Source organism: Lissotriton helveticus, chromosome 6, assembly GCF_964261635.1.
Source record: "Lissotriton helveticus chromosome 6, aLisHel1.1, whole genome shotgun sequence".
Taxonomy (NCBI): Eukaryota; Metazoa; Chordata; class Amphibia; order Caudata; family Salamandridae; genus Lissotriton; species Lissotriton helveticus.
The window spans coordinates 1,849,532,091-1,849,553,687 of record NC_136067.1 but is presented as its reverse complement, the minus strand read 5'-3'; the positions used below and the strand labels follow the sequence as shown (position 1 = coordinate 1,849,553,687).

The 21,597-nt window shown below is 46.4% G+C and overlaps 1 protein-coding gene across 1 annotated transcript in view; it reads left to right on the top strand.

Annotated features, from left to right (window-relative positions):
• The first annotated feature begins 1,229 nt into the window (after positions 1–1,229).
• Positions 1,230–21,597, top strand: part of PTPN14 (protein tyrosine phosphatase non-receptor type 14) — a 524,356-nt gene continuing 503,988 nt past the window's right edge. Inside the window, exon 1 of the mRNA XM_078649778.1 lies at positions 1,230–1,455. The gene's annotated coding sequence lies outside the window, so the exon portion shown is untranslated. The remainder of the gene's footprint in view (positions 1,456–21,597) is intronic.

The following is a 21,597-nucleotide window of genomic DNA, read 5'->3' as shown; positions in this document are numbered from 1 at the left end:
GAAAGCCGTACGGGCTCTCCAATACAATGTTGCATTGGCATGCAATCCTTGGGCGGGCTCGTCCCGAGGAGATAAATAAACGCTGGAAGACCGCTTGGGGTCTTCAATGCAACACACAGTAATACTAGTGGTGTGTAGTTCTTTCGGCGCTGCGCAAGGCCAAACTGCCCTAGGCCGCGCCGCCCTACAGCGCGGACATGGCATTTGGGCGCTTTACAGCAGTATCATGGTACATGGATAGAGCAAGTGATAGTTACAATAATTACATTTAGATATATTGTCTCTGTAGCTGCGATCAGAACAAATGCAGCAGCTGGACAAGGGACGTTCACGTCAGTTACGTCACCGCGGAGGGTACTATCACTCCAAATACCGATTAAAGTCTTTTCACCGGTAGCGAATGGCTCTGAGGGTGCTTTCATCAGAGCTGGGTCTGGATGTTGCACTCAGCCTTTCATCCTTCTGAGTTCCATAAAATGAGTACCATTCAGTTGGGTAACAATAAACATCAGTTATTCAGCGCCAAGATACACCTGGGTGAAAGTAGCTTTACAAATACACGTTATGATAATCTTAACATCCTCGCCCCATGGGTGTTAGAAACGCCGTACACCACACCACCCACAATACATAACAAATGCATTACATAATAAAAATACATTCTCTTCGTGTAACCTAACTGGTCCTATTGTGAAGTGCTCTGACACCTTTGGGCAAAGTCCGCGCTAAATAAAAATGCATAAATACAATGAAATTATTGCTTGCATTAGAGTCAAAGGAAATGTATACACGGAATAAAAGTATCCAAAATATCAATAAAAAAAAATCAATTGCTAAAAAAGGAAAAACGTTTTGCGCACACTTAGTTTAAAAAAAAATGGTATAAAATTCAAGCACGCTGCCCATCTGATAGATCTCCGAGTTTGAAAGTCCAGCTGCGTGGTGGCCAGGCTCCTTACAGTCCCCTCCCTTCTCCCTCTTTAAAACCGAAGTCCCTGCGGCTGAGGCGAGCGAGCGGCCGCCGCACATTCCGCGCATTCCCCGGCCGTGACGTCACGGGGAAGGACCCTCCTCCAGGAACACCCGGGAAACACACACACCAGGACTGCAGGGGGCGGGGCCTATGGCGCCCCGCCCCCTGCCGACCGCCTGCAGTCCGTCCGCCCATCGCGCGCCGGGGTCACGCCCCTCCGCCGTCCAAACAGCGCCGAACTTCGGCAAGTTTGACTGCGCCGGGCGGAGGCGTCCAGGTTCGTTGTGCGCGCGGGGGCTCGGGACTCAAAGTAGTGCTTGCGCTTCCTGTGGACGGCGCTGTGCGGCGGAGCTTGGGGTTCCTCGCCCTGGCTTGGGGTCTCCTGGTGTTTGCGGGGCATTTAAACCCGGCGGAAGGCTCCCTACGCCGCGAGAGCAGTGTTTGTTTAGGAGGTGGAATGTGAGGGGAGCTCATTCAAACCGGTAAGCACCAGTGGCCGCTTTTTCAGCGTGGTATGAAGCTGTGATTGTTGTTTGATAAACACCCTCCGCTGTCGGGGGTGTAGGGTCCACCTGTCTCTTTGTTTGGGACTCTCTCTGGGCAGCAGGGAGGGCTCCAGGGCAGGTCTGTGACATTGCTCCTGCAGCAGGGTATAAATGTACACTTTATGACTGGTGGCTGGACAACTGAGCACCTCACTCTGCTGCAGAGGTGTCCCTATGTTGTGTCCCGGTGTTTCGCTCACTTCTTGGCACTGCCAACGAGCTCGAGACGTTTTTATATCCCATTTTATTCCACGAGCACAGCAGACAACGTATGTGCACTGCCAATGCAGATACTTAGCAGGAGCATTAGTGACGCATCTTAACGTTTTGTTCTGTACTTTATTCTTTTTAGGACTCTTCCCAAAACAACCTCGAGAGTATAGGGCCAAACTCACTTAAACGTTCGAAGTTTTATTGGGCGCGTATTAAAATGTTGTTTCAACATGACTTTTAAATGCACAGTACTGAATGAGACATTCCAGGCTCTTGTGTTAACCAAAGGGGGGGTTAAAATGCAGATTGGACTCGTCAACCGAGGGGACGCGTGAGTTGTGGAAATCTGCTTTTCTCATTTGCCTGTTGGTCTTGTGTTTGCACTAGGTTGGCTCAGCGTGTGTACCTGCACGCGTGCGTATTTATTGTCATCATGGCAAATAGTCTGTTTTTACTGCGCACTGCAGCCGCCCTCCTATGCGCAGTTGCATTGCAGCGACAGAAGACGTTTTAATGTTTTTATTCTGTCACGGTATTAGCACGTGCTCTGCTGTAAACATCCCGCCATGCCTTCCTGTCAGAGGACGGGTACATGGCCCGGTCGGATGCCAGATTGTTGTGTGTGAGTAAATTTAGACCGCACGTTCCAACCAGACGTCGGTTGTTCGAAATGATGTCCACTTGTCAAGCAAAAGGACATATGTAACCATATTTTAAAACATGTATTCTGTGGATGAATACAAACATAAAATGTTTTGGAATTTTTTAAATGCCAGAGCAATGTTTATATCTTCAACAAAACAACCTCACCCAATGAATGATACTTTTGCTTTTCTTTCCAGTATAAAATATCCAAAAGAACATTCAACTTAAAAATAAGTTTGGGAATAAAGTTATGGTCATTTTTACATGACCCACAACGCATTTGAGGCATTGATTTATGTATTTATTCTGATTAATCAAGTAAGCTGTGACGTAGCGATACAAACCCAGGTATAAATCTAGAGGCTTCTCTTGAGTTAGGCCTTATCCTATCTGCCTTAGACAGTTATTGTTGCTTGTGTTACTTAGGATGCAGCGGGAGGTTGTTGGGAACACGCTACCTACTTGTTGACATCCACTCCAGCATTAAACCCATAACCTCAAGAAAGCACATGAACAAGGACACTTTTTTCCAGGGAGGAAGGTGCTTGAGTCATTTTATGCCAGGGCGCTGTTCTACACTCGCCTTTGATTGATTGAGCTGCATGTCGTCAAAATTTATACAATTTGTATTTTGTTGGAATATGGAGGTGGCATTCTCCTTGACTGTGTAACCCTTGCAAATTCTAAGCAGGTCTCACCCGACTACTTAGCAGACATTTTATAAATGCTGTTTTATTTTGAGTTTTTGTCATGTTTTGACACCGATTGCCCTACAGTGAATTAGTCTTCTATTTTCTTAAGTATCTATTTTCATAACAACGAAAAGAGCACAACAGATAAGCAGACGTGTATTTTTGACATCCTCGGGGAGTTTTGATTAGGTGTTTGCTGAAACTGGAGAGGGGGTTCCAGTACTTCTATCCAAGCCTTCAGGATGCAGTATCCCCAGATTTGCACCACGTAGCTTAGTCAGTAAGATTGGGGGGAGGAGTAAGTGTCATATTTTCCTGCTGGCATATATTAAAACATATTGTATAAGAAGCAGAGAATGCGGAAGGGGGGGGGGTTAAGAAGCAGGGCAGAGGGAGAAACAACTTTTTGCAAAGAACAATCTTTTTTTAAGATCTTCAAAACAGACGAGAAAGCAAGTGTGTGTAGATCAATTGTACAGGATAAACAAGATCAATTGTACAGGATATCAAGACACTCGACCACTGTGGGAATATAAAATGGCTGGCATATGTTAAGGCTTTATTAACAGATCTAGGCTATGAACATTTTTTTGCTGAACCATTAACAATTGTTTTTGAAAAACAAGGGAAACCCAGCGGGTAGCCAAGAACTATGGGTATAACTAAGTTATGGAAACAAGGGTTCCTAGCTTATTTGGAATAATCACAATACCGTATAGAACACAATGGGACTACTATACGTTAAATTCTCCTTGCCCAGCCGGACAAGGAATTTATTTCAACAAATGTCAAATTTAATCACAATATTTTTCAGACAAGTAGTATGACACAAGCCTGTGCCGCACTTTGAAAGGGAGAAGGTAGAGAAGAGTGAAAGGGGTGTTTTCAGGCAAGAAAAGGAGCAAGTCAGGGCACTTGTAAATGATAAGAAATAGTGACAGTGTCGCCTGGAGTGAAACAAACAATATCAAATTTAAAGTACTACATGTATGTACACTCATAGGTGTCGACGTTTTGATCCCTTTGCTCAATTAAGTAATTGGGATCATCATCAGGACTTTCAAATTAGAATTGCCTGAATGTAACAAAGCCTCTAGGTGCGAGGTATTGGGTAAAGGCGTCAAGCCTTCTTCGAGCAACCGAGGATGACGTCCCGTAAATGCCAGGAGTAAAGCACAGGTCCTGCTTGTATAGTTTACATCTATCCCGTAGCGGCTTTTCGCCGAGCCATTCTGAGCTCGGTTTTCACTCTTGTAAGATTCCAAGAGGATTTTTGAGGGAAATGGTTCTTCTTCTTTCAGCGCCGACTGGTTGTGTGGGCTTGAATAGTGGTACTGAGTGGTTCACTAGGGGCTCGATGGCCGTGATAACTGATGAACAGTCGTCCACTCTTTGTTCGATCAATGTCGCAATGGTAGGCGAGTCAGATAGGAGCTCGCGTCTGGCCGGTTGAACCGGCATCGAGACGGAATATCCCGGCCAGACGCGAGCTCCTATCTGACTCGCCTACCATTGCGACATTGATCGAACAAAGAGTGGACGACTGTTCATCAGTTATCACGGCCATCGAGCCCCTAGTGAACCACTCGGTACCACTATTCAAGCCCACACAACCAGTCGGCGCTGAAAGAAGAAGAACCATTTCCCTCAAAAATCCTCTTGGAATCTTACAAGAGTGAAAACCGAGCTCAGAATGGCTCGGCGAAAAGCCGCTACGGGATAGATGTAAACTATACAAGCAGGACCTGTGCTTTACTCCTGGCATTTACGGGACGTCATCCTCGGTTGCTCGAAGAAGGCTTGACGCCTTTACCCAATACCTCGCACCTAGAGGCTTTGTTACATTCAGGCAATTCTAATTTGAAAGTCCTGATGATGATCCCAATTACTTAATTGAGCAAAGGGATCAAAACGTCGACACCTATGAGTGTACATACATGTAGTACTTTAAATTTGATATTGTTTGTTTCACTCCAGGCGACACTGTCACTATTTCTTATCATTTACAAGTGCCCTGACTTGCTCCTTTTCTTGCCTGAAAACACCCCTTTCACTCTTCTCTACCTTCTCCCTTTCAAAGTGCGGCACAGGCTTGTGTCATACTACTTGTCTGAAAAATATTGTGATTAAATTTGACATTTGTTGAAATAAATTCCTTGTCCGGCTGGGCAAGGAGAATTTAACGTATAGTAGTCCATTGTGTTCTATACGGTATTGTGATTATTCCAAATAAGCTAGGAACCCTTGTTTCCATAACTGAACCATTAACAATAGCAGAAATGTCGAAGGCAGACTTGAAGAAAGCATGCCTGGCACACCTGGGGCAGGTGCACATGCTAAAAGAGATAGGGAAACCTTGAGTGCAACAGGGTCTATTAGCTCAGACTGCTTTTTCTATTGAACCTTACTTGTTATATAGATAAAATCGTTGCTGACACATTTCAGATTCAATGTGTTTCATCGAATTGTATCTTTTCCCTCCCAAAACGATTGGACATCAAATTCGTTTCCATGCCCTTGTGATTCTGTCTTGGCACAATCCACCATTCGTGTAACCCTTTTTTGTAAGTTTTATACTATACCACGAAGGCGATGGATACTGCCCATATTGAGAAACTGGGGGATGCGCCAGTGCCGTCCAGCCTATTTGGCGCTTCAGTACCATGAAGATGAAATCGTAGCAAAAGCGATGGCGCGTTTCTTTAAATTTTGTATCCGTCATCGCTCAAACCTTTCATAAGATCAACCATCTCGTTTAAACATTAGAGGGCTGATGAAACCATTGTTAAAACCGTACGTCATGCCATGGCTATACTTTTTATGAACTGTGATTTATAAGTAAACTGTGTTTTAATTGTATAGTAAAAATTAATATAAAATTTTTTAACTAAAAGTGTATAAACAATGTATTTTATGAACTTTTATGGTATTTCTATAAATATGAAAAACCGAATAAAGTTGGTTTTGATTTGAAGTTTGTGTATGTGATTTTGTCTGTGTGTATGTAAAAATTCCAGGTGAAATCCGACAGATAACCCACCATGCCTGATTAAAAGCACATGTGCCCAACTACTTAATAGACAATATATTTATTGCCCCAAGCTACGCTGCTGCAGATTTGCCATGGGTAGTTTTCTCCCTGTGTCATTTTTTTATTTTTTTGTTTAATTATATACCACACTGTTTTCTCTTGTGTGGCCTCGAAGTGTTGCTAGCTCACATTTGGAGCCTTATGGGAGCATCCAACAGGAAGAGAGTAGGTTGGGTTGGTCTATTGTTTTAGTCAGAATTGGGAGATTACAGTAGTATTGTAGAAGGAGCATTCAGTGTGGCGTGGCAGTTGCCTGTAACAGAAATGGTGTAAAGGCCAGAGATACGCGTCAATTATGGCACAATAAGCCACAAGTACAGCTAAGATTAAGGTTCAGGGTTTGAGGGGCTGTATTGAGGTTGTATGTATCTGTGTGAAGAAGTGGGTATGTGTTGGTGCTTTGTGGGAGGACCACAATAGTATTCCGAGAGGTACACATTACTTAACAAGAAGACTTCATTTGCTTCACAGAAGGCTTGTCACAAGTGGTGACTCTGGGCCCTACATTACTAATAACAAGACTGACCTAAGGATGGCTAACAGGATAGAGGATGGATGAAGACTAAAAGCAAGGAAGCAGGCAATCACGTATAATATTTGTGGAAACCCAGGTCTGGACAGAGTGTACACACCCAGTTGTAGAAGGAGACAAGCAAGTTTGCAGTTGGGACAAATAGCCCCCCAGCAATTCACAGTTCATTATACACACTGTACCTTGGTGTTGAACGAGTCCGTACACTGGATGTGTCTGGTGCAGGAGACAGATGAGCAAGTGGTGGTTCAGAAAGCAATACATAGGTTGAACTTGGGTGTAGAGTAGGACAGTCGTGCAGCACCAGGACAGAGAGCTGGTGCCAAATCCGAACAGTATACAGATTATTACCGTATACCCTGGTGCTCAGTTGCAGTTCTTTGTTAGAAATATCATAAGCATTGGCATGCTTCCACGCTCTGCATGTGGGACCAATGCAGATTACACAATACCCATCATACTACAGTAGCTTGAAAGGCCATTTACTGGCTAAGGACACTGTTTATGGAAAGGTGCCTCCGGCTGTCCTGCTACTGAACAGAAGATTTGCGTTTACGCCAGTAAAGACTTGGTTGCTGGCCAGAGGGACTCACTTAGCCCCAAGGAGTGGTTTTACTATATCATGTTGTAATTCTTCATGATGGATTTATGACTTATACATACACGATCCACACTTAACAAAAGGATTCTGGAATACACTCAATCTTGGACACAGTAATCACTTTTGCCCTATACTGTGCAAATATCACTGGAGTATTAAAACCCATTCTGGGTCGCAAATACAACCGGAACTGAGGATCCATACAAAGAGATTAGTGCCCTGAAGAAGTCGCTGCACACAACAATTACGCGCGACGTAACACGTGTTGGCTAAGGATCTCTGGATTAAACTGAAGTGACTGTTTCAACAGAGGAACAAGAGTGTTGTTTATTATTGTCAATGATACATAATATATACTGTTGGCTTGTTCAAGGGACTGTTGTTTTGCTTTATCAGTGGTTATCCACACATTGGGGAAGAGGGAGGCTCTCCCCACCCTTATGCACTGCAATCATAATTTTACACTAGTATATACTCACTGCATATTTCCGAGGAGCGTCATTACCCTCCTCAGTCCACCAACCAAGAAGTCCCACTGCCCATTATAAAGATTTATGAGCTGCTTGAAAGACAAACTGCAGTGGACTGGAGGTCAAAGAGACACCACAAGTAAATCTCACCTTATACTTGAACTCAAAAAGAACAAGCATTTGCAATGCAATAGGTCTCGCATTAGGAAAGTTTGAGCTATTGGTCTTGTAAATGACAATTTTTTTTATTTATGTGTTGGTTTTGAAAATAGCGAAATTAATAGCTTTGTCATTTACAATGCCAATACTTTTAACTTTTGCAAATGTGACACCTATAGCATTTGTAATGCAACATGTTTTGTATTTACGTGACTTAGATGTATTGATATTACAAATAACAATGGATTTAAATTGTTTTTAATGATTAACACTTAAATAAAAGTTATTGTAATTTATGATGGCAATAGCTTACACTTTTGTAAATAACTTTTGTGAAGATTATGTTCAGTGTATTTTATTGTGACGAAAACCCAAGAACAGAAGTGAAATATTAACTTTTTTTGTGACATTTGTAATAAAGCTTGAAACATTGAGAGAACATATTTGAACCAGTTGTTGAATGGTTGCACAGATTGATGCTGTGGTGGCGCGGAGTGATGTGGTGGTGACGAGTGATGCTGTGGCATTCAGTGATGCTGTGGTAGCGCATAGTGATGTTGTGGTTCCCATGAGTGATGCTGTGGTGGTACGATAGATAGAGGGAGGGCGATAGATAGCTAGAGGGAGGGCGAAAGATAGATAGAGTCAGGGCGATAAATAGATAAATAGAGTGAGGGCGAAGATGGATAGACCGAGTGAGGGCGATCGATAGATAGAATGATGCGATAGATAGAGTGAGTGCGATAGATAGAGTGAGTGCGATAGGTAGAGTGAGGGCGATAGATAGACAGATAGGTAGAGTGAGGGCGATAGGTAGAGTGAGGGCGATAGATAGAGTGAGGGCGATAGATAGAGTGAGGGCGATAGATAGAGTGAGGGCGATAGATAGAGTGAGGGCGATAGATAGAGTGAGGGCGATAGATAGAGTGAGGGCGATAGATAGAGTGAGGGCGATAGATAGAGTGAGGGCGATAGATAGAGTGAGGGCGATAGATAGAGTGAGGGCGATAGATGGATAGAGTGAGGGCGATAGATGGATAGAGTGAGGGCGATAGATAGATAGAGTGAGGGCGATAGATAGATAGAGTGAGGGCGATAGATGGATAGAGTGAGGGCGATAGATGGATAGAGTGAGGGCGATAGATAGAGTGAGGGCGATAGATAGATAGAGTGAGGGCGATAGATAGATAGAGTGAGGGCGATAGATAGAGTGAGGGCGATAGATAGATAGAGTGAGGGCGATAGATAGAGTGAGGGCGATAGATAGATAGAGTGAGGGCGATAGATAGATAGATAGAGTGAGGGCGATAGATAGATAGATAGAGTGAGGGCGATAGATGGATAGAGTGAGGGCGATAGATAGATAGAGTGAGGGCGATAGATAGATAGAGTGAGGGCGATAGATAGATAGAGTGAGGGCGATAGATAGATAGAGTGAGGGCGATAGATAGATAGAGTGAGGGCGATAGATAGATAGATAGAGTGAGGGCGATAGATAGATAGATAGAGTGAGGGCGATAGATAGATAGATAGAGTGAGGGCGATAGATAGAGTGAGGGCGATAGATAGATAGAGTGAGGGCGATAGATAGAGTGAGGGCGATAGATAGATAGATAGAGGGCGATAGATAGATAGATAGAGGGCGATAGATAGAGGGTGATAGAGTGTGTGTAAATAAGGACCACTCTGAACGAAATTGATGCTTGACGCTTGAATGACGTAATAGCATGCTGATAAATGTCACAACGTAAATGTCGTCAACATATTATTTTTATCCACCTCAGAAATATGACAGTCAGAGTCAAGCCTGCAATAAGCAGCATTAACACATGTTCATAACAGCAGGTGCTCCACCCACTGAGCTAAGTCTCCAGTTATTAACCTGGGCAGGTGTCCTGTCCCCGCAGCCCTTGGGAGTCCATGCAGGTGAATCAGAGGCATGCAATGTGGGATGTACCTGGGACAGGTGTGGGTGCTAGCTTAAGTATATCTCGTGCTGATGACATCATCACCGCGTCTTTCCTTGCTAGAACAGCAGCGTTACTAAAGACACACGGAAGAGAAATGGGTTGGGCTAAAACCAAAAAAAAACATCGCCCATGGTTGTTACCAGTCCCTAGACTCTGTCTCCCTCACTACTAACCCACTTATTCCTGCCTTTACTTTGTACTCCTGGTAAACTATGCGGAGGATGTCAGAGCTATAGATAAAATGTACAGCGAGAGGGAAATTAGGGTAGCAAGGATGTCTGCCCCGGGGCCACTGCACCTGCTGCACCAAAGCTAGCTACGCTCATGGAGCCGAGGGATATTCTATTCGTTCTTTGGGGATGTCGGGTGCAGCAGGTTGATTTCCCAGGGACGTCAAAGGTGGAGAAAAGAGCGCGTGGTAAGAGACAGGACGCGTCTCTGTAACAACGCCAGAGAATATATAATGTTTACTAACAATCTGCCCATACATTTTTGGGGCACAGCATCATCAAATAAAGTAAAACGCCGCAGCAGCGCGAGGAGCTCTTTAATATTACAGAGAGAGCCCCAGTGAAGGCTCTAGCTGTAAAGGGCTCGGGTTTTCACATTCTGGTGCCCACTTGCGGGGGTCGCACCACGGCCCCTGCCACTCCCTGCTAGGACTGTCAGCAACCAGGAGCCGTCACTCAGGCTCGAGGAGCCAAGCGCACCCGGGTGGCCATTTCTGAGGAGCTGAAGAGGTGTGAAGGGCCCATCAATGCGCCTCCTCAGCCAACAGGGCAGCCGGGGATAATCGGGCAACCCCTTGCGCCCCCGTAATTCATCCTCGTGTCCGCTTCGCTGTTATTGCCCACGCCCCCAGTGCCCCTCATACTCTACGGAAAAAAAAGCAAGATTTGCTTTTGCACAAATGCTGTGTGCTATTCGGCTGAACCGGCTGGTTGAAAAACAAGAGAAAGGCTGCAAGTACACTCTACAACCTGCCGTAATACAACACCACCGTATCCAGCATTATTGTGATGCTTTTCTATGCCAATGTGCATTACTTGTTCCATTTATAGACGGTTGCATGCATTGATTCGAATTGCTTTTGATTGATAATGCTACCAAAAAAACTCTTTGCTAGGTTACAGTGAATAAAAAATCCAGCAGCTACACTTACCCTTACTTGGAATAAAAAACATCACACCAAATGTCCCTAAAGAGCATTCCGCTAGTTTCACTGGAAACTAAGATTAGTTGTAAAGTTATACTCACCAAGCGTTCTTGAAACCTCTGTGGGAGGAGAATTGTCTGAAAAGGGATGACGAGTGATTGGCCTTATTCGAGACATGTAAAAACAAGTGACGGTGACCATAATAATAACAATAATGAGACACAATGCAGGGCAGAAGTGGTCATGCAGCTTGAGAAGAGTAATCTCAGTAAAGCATTACTAAAGAGACCCTCAACCCGAAACAATCATGAGACACAATGCAGGACAGAAGTGACCATGCACAATCAGAGCAGTGATCTAAAAAAAGCATTACAAAAGTGACCCAGCGCCAGGAACAATCGTTGGACACAATGCAGTGCATAAGTGGTCTTGTACCATGTGCACTGTGATCTGACATAAGGCAGGACAAAGACTATTATGTACTCCGTACTCTCTGTTGTTACACAATGCAGCACTAAAACGGTTGTGTATCTGGACCACAGTACAGCTTTTGTATTCTTCGTTAGAAAAAACAATTAGCAGTTCTGAAAACACTGAATTTGAATTATTGTAACAATAAAATGATAAAATGGAGAGACTTTGATCTAAAAAGAGGGAGAGATAAATAGTCCTTAGTGGGAAGAATCCAGCCAGTGGCTATTCTATTATGTGTTCCCTGAAGCTGAGTGGTTAAGGAGGAGCGGTTTGGAGGTGTGCACTTCTGTTTGTCATTTGATGGTAAACTTACTGTCCTTGGATCGCCTTTTCAAATTGGTTCAGCTTTCGGGAACCATTACAGCGCAGAAGGGCCCTCCTTGAGACGGATGAAGAGAAAGCCTTAACTTTTAATATTTAATGTCCCCTTGGAGCGACGTGAGTGAAGAGGATCCTGCAAACCCCGCCTCCTCTCTGCGTGTTAATAAAGTGCCTTCTGCTGACCCGCGCTCCCTCCCCAGGCGCCCCTCTGCCCTCTAGTGCTTGGCCTCAACCAACACTTACAGCTTCCCAGCGGTTTGGACGTGCTGCACGGTGATTTGTCTCGGCTTTCTCCATCTGCTGGTTTCTTGTTGCTCCTGAAGTTACTTACAGATGAGTTTCAGCGATTATCGGGCGCATCCATTAAAAATGTACGTGGGGATGTGGTTACCATGAAAAGTGGTTGCGCACTTTCTCACCTTCTCTGAGAAGTACACACACTTCCCACTAGGAGCTAATAAACACTTCTCTGCCACACCCTCTGGGAAATAGGCGTAACCAAAACAGCAGCCAATGACCTTATCGTATAAACGAAGTTAAACAGAAAGGTCCCCATCAAACAAACCAGCGGTTGTACTCTCCTGTGGAACTGATGTCTATATTAATATTATTTTGTTTTTTAAATCACTCACACAAAGGCTCCTGCCTTCTCTCCCCCGACTGCTCTGTATCTCGATTGTCCGTTTACTTAAAAAAAGGTTTAGAATTACTCTTTACCTAGTCTGACACTTTCACAAGGTGAAATAAAAGGACCATAGAAAACTGGTAGAAAAAAGTTGGAATAAGTATATTTGGACTGGTATAATAAGAGACAGAAGCTGTGTTAGTTAGCAATTCCACGCCTCACCACTGACAGCTGCCGGCAGAGACGTCCGTCATTCTAAAATGTTTAAAACATTTGATTACATGGTGTTTCCGAAAGAAAGTGGAGTGTAAATTGAATAGGTTCGCGAGACTGCGAGGAATGTATGAGTCATGGATTACATACTTAAGCATTAGTAATGAGCAGTCAATGTGTGTCAACACCTTAAGCGGTCGCAAGCAAAGGAGAAGGGCGTTAGGGTAGTACACGAATACCAGTGGTGCGCTATAAAGTATTAAATATTTTTCTACAGCATCCTTGTCATGAAAGTATCTCCAAAAGCACAGATGGATGTTTACAATCTGTTACCGACATACAGTAAACCAGCCAGGGGCTGCGGGCAGCTGTGAATTCTTCCCACACATCGTTTCAAAAAGCTTTAAATAACGCACAACAGACTATGATGCGTGTAAACGTTCCACCTACCCCAAGTCTGTATCCTTAGATAGACCATGCCACAGCCGTCAGAGACGATTCAAAGAAGTAAAACTAAAAGCTTCAAACCATCCCAAACCCGGCACGCATGCGCATAAAAGGGGTGACAGAAAATTCACACGTGCGCAAGCGCAACGTGGTATAGAAATAAAAATAAAAAAATGCATAAATAACTAAATTAATGAATACCGCAAATCACCGCCGTCACTCTGCCGGCCTGCGACCAGGAAGTCAGGCAGGCCGGCGCGACAACAGGAAACAGGAAGTAGGAGGGCGGGAGCCTACCCCGCCTCCAACGGAAGAGCCGCGATGGGAGCCGCGTTTGAAGCACCGGAGCTGGCAGGAGCCTACCCTGCGGGTGCCGAAGGAGGGAAGAAGAGTCCTGCTGCCGGGCCCCGCAGCTGAGGAGAGCCGCCGCAGGAATGAAGCCGGTGAGTGTGTTGCTGAGCGGGGGGGGAAGCATGTGTGCGCGCGTGGGGGGGGGGAAGCATGTGTGCGCGAGTGCGGGGGGGGGGGCGCCTGTGTGTGCGCATGCAGAGGGGTGGGGGGTGGGGGCTGCCTATATGTAAAGCGCTCTGATACCTGATTCGGTTCGGGGGTGGGAATTTTTTTTTTTTTTTTTAAATGGCTGAGTTACTCTGCGCATGCGCGGGTGAGACGCGCGCTCCCGCGGTGAAAACTGCGAAGGAAACGCTCGTCCACATCGGTGTCCACATTCCCTTTAACGGGCAACAATAGTTGTCGAGACAGACACTCTCAATGCTCACGCATTGAGAGTACGTCTGCTCGACCTAAAAAGGTGAAGTGTTGAGCCACTATTGTATTGTAATTGCATTTATATAGTGCTTATTACCCCTGATGAGGCGTCTCCTGCCGATCTCTGAGACCCGGGGACATCTTCTGGATATTCAAAGCCTCAACACCATCTTGCTGTGTTTTGGGAAAGATGTAAAAATGCACGTCTGTTACTATTCTGCTGAAAGCTGGCACTAATCCAAAGGGTTGTTTCAGTGGTGTTGGTGGTGCTTGCATGGGTAGCCCTAGTAAAAGTTTGGTCGTTCAAAATAGGCAATCTGAGTGATGGGCAGTAGAATGAGTGACATGCTTGAGAGTGAAAGCTAAAGTATGAAGTCTCTTTCGTTGATGGGTTGGTGCTGCCCCACCCTCACTCAATTTGTATTATTAAACAAGTTGTTTACACATTACATACAGCAACACAGTGAAGCTGCTCTCTTAGCAAAACTGTTTCTTCTCTAGATCATTTTTGTTTTATTTCAGAGAAAACATTTTCGTGTGAAAAGTGAGGAACATATTGCGTATAATTGATTCAACCACGTTCAATGTTCAAACCATTAAGCCGCTCCAAGTGGTGTCATTGTACTTAACAGCCAGTGACCATTTTCATTTATTGCCTGACTTATTCTTTAGGCGCATAGAGCATATATATTGTAAAGGAAACTAAAGAATCAGCAAAAATATTGATAACATTGGTTATTGACAAAACAAGTAAACTGAATAACTAAGGATATTAGAAAAAAAAAAGTGCCAACTCTTACATTCTTTGGAACATGGGTAAGTGTAGCTAAGCAAAACGCAATGGTTCCTACAAATACTTTTTTTAAATTATTTTGTGATTATTGGGTCAGTAATGTATACTTATCTGGGCTGCATGCAAGTTAAAATGTGGGTAAAAAAATGGCGTTCAAGGTTAACATATGACTTAGTCCATTTTAGTAACAAATTTGGGTGAGACACAGACTGGCCACTGGAGAAAGTTTAAGGTGCAAAGTTTTTATCAGTATTACTTGTAAATGTCAACTATGGTTCATAGATCATAGTTATCTGTGGGACAGTTAATATATTGGAAGGGACTGTATTTCTACCATTATTTGGGGTCCGGAAACTAGTTTAATAGAGGCCGTTACGCATGACTTTTCTCAGTGCGATTAGATTAATGGAATAGCCTCTAAGCAGAGCTAAATTAGTGTAGGTGGAGAGAGAGTTCAGCTAGTGCAGAAAAGGCTGCTCCTATTAGTCTCTTCGAGCCTTGAATAGCCCTTGTCCTTTAGGAGACGCTTATAATCCAATTCCACATGCCATGTATGAAAGCTCAGAAAAGCTCAGTGCCCAAACACTTGCCGAAACATAATAGTGTCCACTCAGCTGCCGTGCACAGCTGAATTCCTCGATGTTACCTGTCTTAGCTGGCGTATGAACGAGTGTTTATCATGAAACGAAGCCTTGCTGTTAAAGGATTTTTGGGTTCTGACCCAAGTATATAAAATGTCATCAAAAATATGAATGCACCAAGTTTTATTTATCCAATCACAGAACTAGGTTGATATTTTACCTCTGCCTCTATTTAGTGTGTTCTTGTTTTTCCCCTACTATCCACTGTTATCTTTATGTTTATGCTGTTGCAAGCAACTTATACTCTCATCGGTGAGAGCAAGCCTGGTCCACTGCCAGGTAAAGCTACAAGAATGCGGTTAATAACCGTTTATTTATATAGCACTGTATGCTGCTGAGCCATTTGCAGGTATACACAGTCTCTGCCTGCCTTTTCTCTGGCATATGTGCCAGAAACCACGTCCTTGTTTTGGACACGTCCCGTGTAATGCTTTGGGATCACAACTACTAGGCGGTAGTTGCAATGCATACTGGTATCTGCATTAATAGCGATCATTGTAATGCTAATTAACTTAGAAGCATCCATGGGTGGAGTAGGTTTTGCTAGTATTGAACTCGTGACCTGCAGATCCCAAAAAGATAACAATGTCAGAGTTAACTCCGTGAATATGGTTAATCAATCAATCAAATAATTTGTAAAGCGCGCTACCTACCCGTGAGGGTCTCAAGGCGCTGGGGGGGGGACGGGACTTTACTGCTCGAAGAGCCAGGTCTTGAGGAGTCTTCTGAAGGTGAGTAGGTCTTGGGTCTGCCGTAGGTGGGTCGGGAGGGCGTTCCAGGTTTGGCGGCGAGGTAGGAGAAAGATCTGCTGCCTGATGTCTTTCGTTGGATGCGGGGACAGTGGCGAGGGCGAGGCTGGCGGAGCGGAGCTGGCGGGTGGGGGTGTAGAAGCTGAGTCTGCCGTTCAGGTAGGCCGGTCCGGTGTTGTGGAGTGCTTTGTATGCGTGTGTGAGGAGCTTGAAAGTGATCCTCTTGTTGGTGGGGAGCCAGTGTAGGTCTCTCAGGTGTGGGGTGATGTGGCTGTGGACGTTGAGGATCAGTCGGGGGGAGGCGTTTTGGATGCGTTGTGGTCGACAAAGGTGTTTGCTGGGATGCCTGCGTTGCCATAGTCCAGCCTGCTGCTGACGAGGGCTTGTCACAGTTCTTCTGGTTTCGGTCGGGATCCACTTGTAGATCCTGCGGAGCATGCAGAGGGTATTGTAGCAGGAGGAGGAGATGGCGCTGACCTGCTTCGACATGGAGAGGGAGAAGTCGAGGATGAATCCCAGATTGCATGCGTGGTCGGTGGGTGTTGGTTCTGTTCCCAGTGTGGTCGGCCACCAGGAGCCGTCCCAGGCAGAGGGAGTGGGTCCGAGGATGAGGACCTCCGTCTTGTCAGAGTTCAGCTTCAGACGGCTGCTCCTCATCCAGTCAGCGACGGCTTTCATTCCCTCGTGGAGGTTGGTTTTGGCGGTGTGTGAGAGGATAAGCTGGGTGTCGTCGGCATAGGAGATGATGTTGAGGTCGTGCTGTCGGGCCACTTGTGCGAAGGGGACCATGTAGATGTTGAACAGCGTCGGGCTAAGGGATGAGCTCTGGCGGACGCCGCAGATGATGTCGGTGGCTTCGGATCTGAAGTGTGGGAGGCGGACGCTCTGGGTTCCGCCGGAGAGGATGGACGTGGTCCAGTTGAGGGCCTTCTCTTGGATTCCTGCTTCTTGGAGACGTGTCTTTAGAGTGCGGTGGCAGACCGTGTCGAAGGCGGCTGACATGTCTAGGAGGATGAGGGCTGATGTTTCGCCGTTGTCTAGTTGGCGCCTGTCGTCTGTGGCGGCGATGAGGGCTGTCTCGGTGCTGTGGTTTCGTCTGAATCCAGACTGGGACGGGTCCAAGATCTTGATGTCTTCGAGGTGGCGGGTCAGTTGCACGTTGACCATTTTCTCAATGACCTTTGCCTGGAACGGGACCAGGGAGATGGGCCGGAAGTTCTTGAGGTCCTCGGGGTCCGCCTTGGGCTTCTTGAGGAGGGCGTTGATTTCGGCGTGCTTCCAGTTGTCCGGGTATGTCGCTGTTTCGAAGGAGATGTTGATGACCTTTCGAAGTTGGGGACGATTGCTGCGTTTGATTTGTTGAATATGTGGTGTGGGCACAGGTCTGACGGAGATCCTGAGTGGATGGAGTTCATAACCTTTCGTGTCTCGTTGGCGTTGGCCCAGGAGGTCAGGCTGGTGGTGTGGGTGGTGTTTGCAGGGTGGGTGGAGTCTGGCGTAGTTGTGGCGGTCTTGGTGTGGAAGCTGTCGTGGATAACCGCGATCTTGCGGTGGAAGAAGGTGGCCAGTGAGTCGCACAGTTCTTATGAGGGCGGGACGTCATTGGTGTTGGCGCTGGGGTTGGAGAGTTCCTTCACGATGCTGAAAAGCTCTTTGCTGTCGTGTGCGTTGTTGTCCAGGCGGTCTTTGAAGGAGGATCTCTTGGCTAATCTGATGAGGTGGTGATGTCTGCGGGTGACGTCCTTGTGGGCAGAGTGGCTGTCCGGTGTGCGTTCGTGGAGCAATTTCTTCTCCAGTTTCCGGCATGCTCGTTTGGAGCTCTGGAGCTCGTCGGTGAACCAGGTGGCTCTCTTGCTGATGTGCTTGTTGGAGGGTTTCTTGAGTGGGGCGAGGGTGTTGGCGCAGTCGTTGATCCACTGTCTGAGGTTGTGTGTGGCGGCGTCTGGGTCGATGGGTGGGTTCTGGGCGAGGGTGGTGGTCAGCTGATCTTCGGTCTCTTTGCTCCAGCAGTGGCAGGGCATGAGTTGGGTGTGGTGGTTGGTTTCTTGAAGGTGAAGTGGATGCAGTGGTGGTCGGTCCAGTGGAGCACGGTGGTGTGGTGGTAGATCACGTGGGTGCAAGTGGAGAAGATGGGGTCCAGTGTGTGTCCTACGGCGTGGGTGGGTGCAGTGACGAGTTGTCTGAGGCCGCGGTTGGCGAGGTTGTCGATCAGGGTGGTGGAGTTGGTGTCATTGTTGTTCTCGAGGTGGAAGTTCAGATCCCCGAGGAGGATGTAATCTGTGGAGGCCAGTGCTTGGGTGCTGCCGAGGTCGGCGACTGAGTCGCTGAACTGAGCCAGAGGTCCGGGGGGTCTGTAGATAAGTGTTCCTCTGAGGGTGGTGTTGGGGTCGCTGTGGATCCAGAAGTGCAGATGTTCAGCAGTGTTGAGGGTGTCATCCGCGTGGGTGGAGACCTTGAGGGTGGACTTGTGGGCGATGGCTATTCCTCCTCCGATTCCGTTGGCGCGATCCCTGAGGGTGATCTTGTAGCTGTCCGGGATGGCTATGGCGATGTCGGGCGCCGAGGAGTCGTGCCACCAGGTGTCGGTCAGAAAGGCTACGTCTCTGGGGCGGATGTGTCGAGCAGGTCCCAGAGCTCTACGGCGTGTTTGCGTGCAGAGCGGGTGTTGAGGAGTATGCAGCGGAGGTGGTTGGGTCCAGTCCTAGGGGGTTTGGTGGTTCTGTTGCAGGTGAAGCTGCAGGTGTGGCAGGAGAAAGGTCCGTGGGTGCGTTTCGGGGCAGCCTGGAAGCAGCGGTGGTCTCGGCCGATGTTGATAGCGTGGAGGGTGCTGGCGTCGTAGCAGAGTCTGGTGGCATGGCTGTTGGGTCCAGGGGTTCTGGCGCTGGGCGCGGTCCAGGCACGGGCGGGTGCAGACGGGCTTGCCTCTGGCGCGCCAGCGGCGCGGCCGCGCTGTGGCTGCCATTTAAGGTGAGGTGGGAGGGAGGAGCAGCTGGGAGGCGGCAGCAGGGCGGCGAATAGAGTGGGAGCGGGACACAGAAGGCAAAAGGGGACGGGCCGCAGGGGAGCAGCGGTGGGAGCGGGGACAGTGGCGAGGGGTACAAAAGTCAAGAGGGGGGAAAGCTGGAAACAGGAGTACAAGAGGCAAAAAGAAGGAAGAATAATACAGTACAATTACAGTAAAGTTACTAAACACAACAATTGCTGCAGAACACACGAACCAGTAGAGCTACAGCAGCGGCGAACTTGCGAAGCAGGGGGGAGAGGCACTGGTGGAGCTGTGCGGCGTGGGGAGCGACCTGGCCTGCGAGCGGGGTCAGGGGTCGCTATGGGTATGAGTATGTGAGAAAGTGGATTTAAATGGAGATGTTTGGAAACTGATTATTGTGGACCTTATTGGAACAATTTTGTCCTGAAGAAGTTCTCTTCAGAACGAATCGTCTTGACTGTATCTGGTGTATTTTTTTAGAAAATCTACGTTAAAGAACATGAAAATCAACTATTGTCACTGTATGAGATGTTTAAGACTGCTTATGGAGTGTTGCCTGTCAATTTTCTTTTGTTATTTCTGCTTCTAGTAGCAGCACCCTAGCAACTGGTGCCGTTCAGGTTGTGCCACCGCACAACCTGGAATACGGATTGGAAGTGCTGTTGCTCATTTCTGCCTAGATGCTTGGAGAATTGTAACTCTAAATTTGTTTAATTAGTTGCACATGTGTACAAGACCGTCGTAATCACTTCAGACATGTCAATAAACAGATAAATTCATCTTTTGCCTATACACGTTCAGCCAGGTAGAGTTGGTGGGCCAGATTTCCAAGACATTTGTACATGCAAGTTCATCACACATGAACAAATAGTTTTTTATGATGCTATTCACAAATTGTGGTTTTGCACTCGTAAAAATGTTTTTCTTGCAGATGGATCTTGGTGTGAACCTGTATGTTACCATGGGGGCAGAGTGGGCCTCTCACGGCGGGGATGCTCTTGAGGTTTTTGAACACCCAAATAGGTATCCGTTTGCAGCAGCACACACGTTTCATGTTTTTTTTCGCTCTAGATACGGTCACAGATTTATTGTTGGCAGTGACAGGATTAAATCTGTTTCCCGGGTGCGTAAGGGAAATGAACAAAATGGGTGGAGATGTAGGAGAAACAGATGCTGCCCAGGGATTTCCTGTTGCAATGTATTTTTAACAATTACCCTCATGCTAGACATTTTCACGTGCTGCACACTGTTTACCAAGGTGACCACCTCTCACCAGGTCATTACAGACTCTGTTTCCAGTCCTAGACTTGTGTGACGTTCTAATGGATTATTGTTGGTGTTGTCGTTGTGTTTCACTACCAATTTACTAGTTGGACTAACCCACCTGAAATCAGTGATTTGTGTCTGAAACGTTCAGGGCTGGAGACAGTGTTCGTGAGGTGGTAACCCTGCTGAACCGCTATGCCCTGTAGTACCCCGGGAGAGAGTGACTGTGGCATCTTTCCACCAGTACTCCTGAATCCCTCTGCATTCCAAAGATTTGTAAAGGTGCGCACAGTTGTGGAGTGATCCTTGACTCTACTGCATTAGTTGCACATTTTATTTTTTTCTTTGAAAAATTGACACTATTTTCCTAACTGAGCATTCAGACATCTCTTGGTGCCCGGGCTGGGGGCGAATACATTAAGTATGGGCCACAAGAGTGTTATGTGACACCTCGATAAGTGGAAGGATTGCTTCTCTTTATACTATATGATGGGTATATGTCTACAGACATCTTGCTGGTGTTTGCTGGCATCACTGGTCCGTCTGCAGTTCTCCTTTAGCTGGTGTTCGAAACTGTTTTATTGTTAAAGTACGTTCTCGGGACCGATTCTGTTCTGTATTTGGGTGAATGGATGTGAGTGACCTCAATGAACAGATCCATTTGTGGCACAGTGGATCACAGGTCTGAACCCCTGCCAGTCTGCCTGCTTTGTTGTTCATTTGAATAATCTGTGTTTGAACGGGTGCGGTCTTTGGGCTGTGAACAATGCACCTGGCGCGCACATGCACGTTCGTGGGTGATTTGTGTGTTGCCCTCCCGCCTGTTCTGTGCTTTGATCTGGAATGAATGCTGTCCATGCGGGCATATCTCCGAGCGAGCTTTCAAAGCGTACTTACTTCTGTTTGCTTAAAGGACCGCACCAAGGCTCCGTTGTTCTGTGAGATTTTTGTGGCGAGACAGCCATTTTTCTGGTTTTCTGATTTTCGGTGTGTTTTGGAGTCACTGTGTTACAGTGGTAGAGCCTGGTATGCTCTCCTGCCTAGTAAATGAAAGGTGTGGACCTATTTACGCCTTGTTCTGAAGAGATACACAGATCTAACATTTGATCAAGATGTTGTATATCAGACTAAACAGTCGTATATCGTACTTCTCCGGTCATTCGGTTTATATAATTGCCTGATATTGACTCTAGTCTCTGTTATTTATGCACCTTCCTTAATAGATGTGAAATAGGGGCATGCAGCATTCTTAATGTGAAAGTAATGT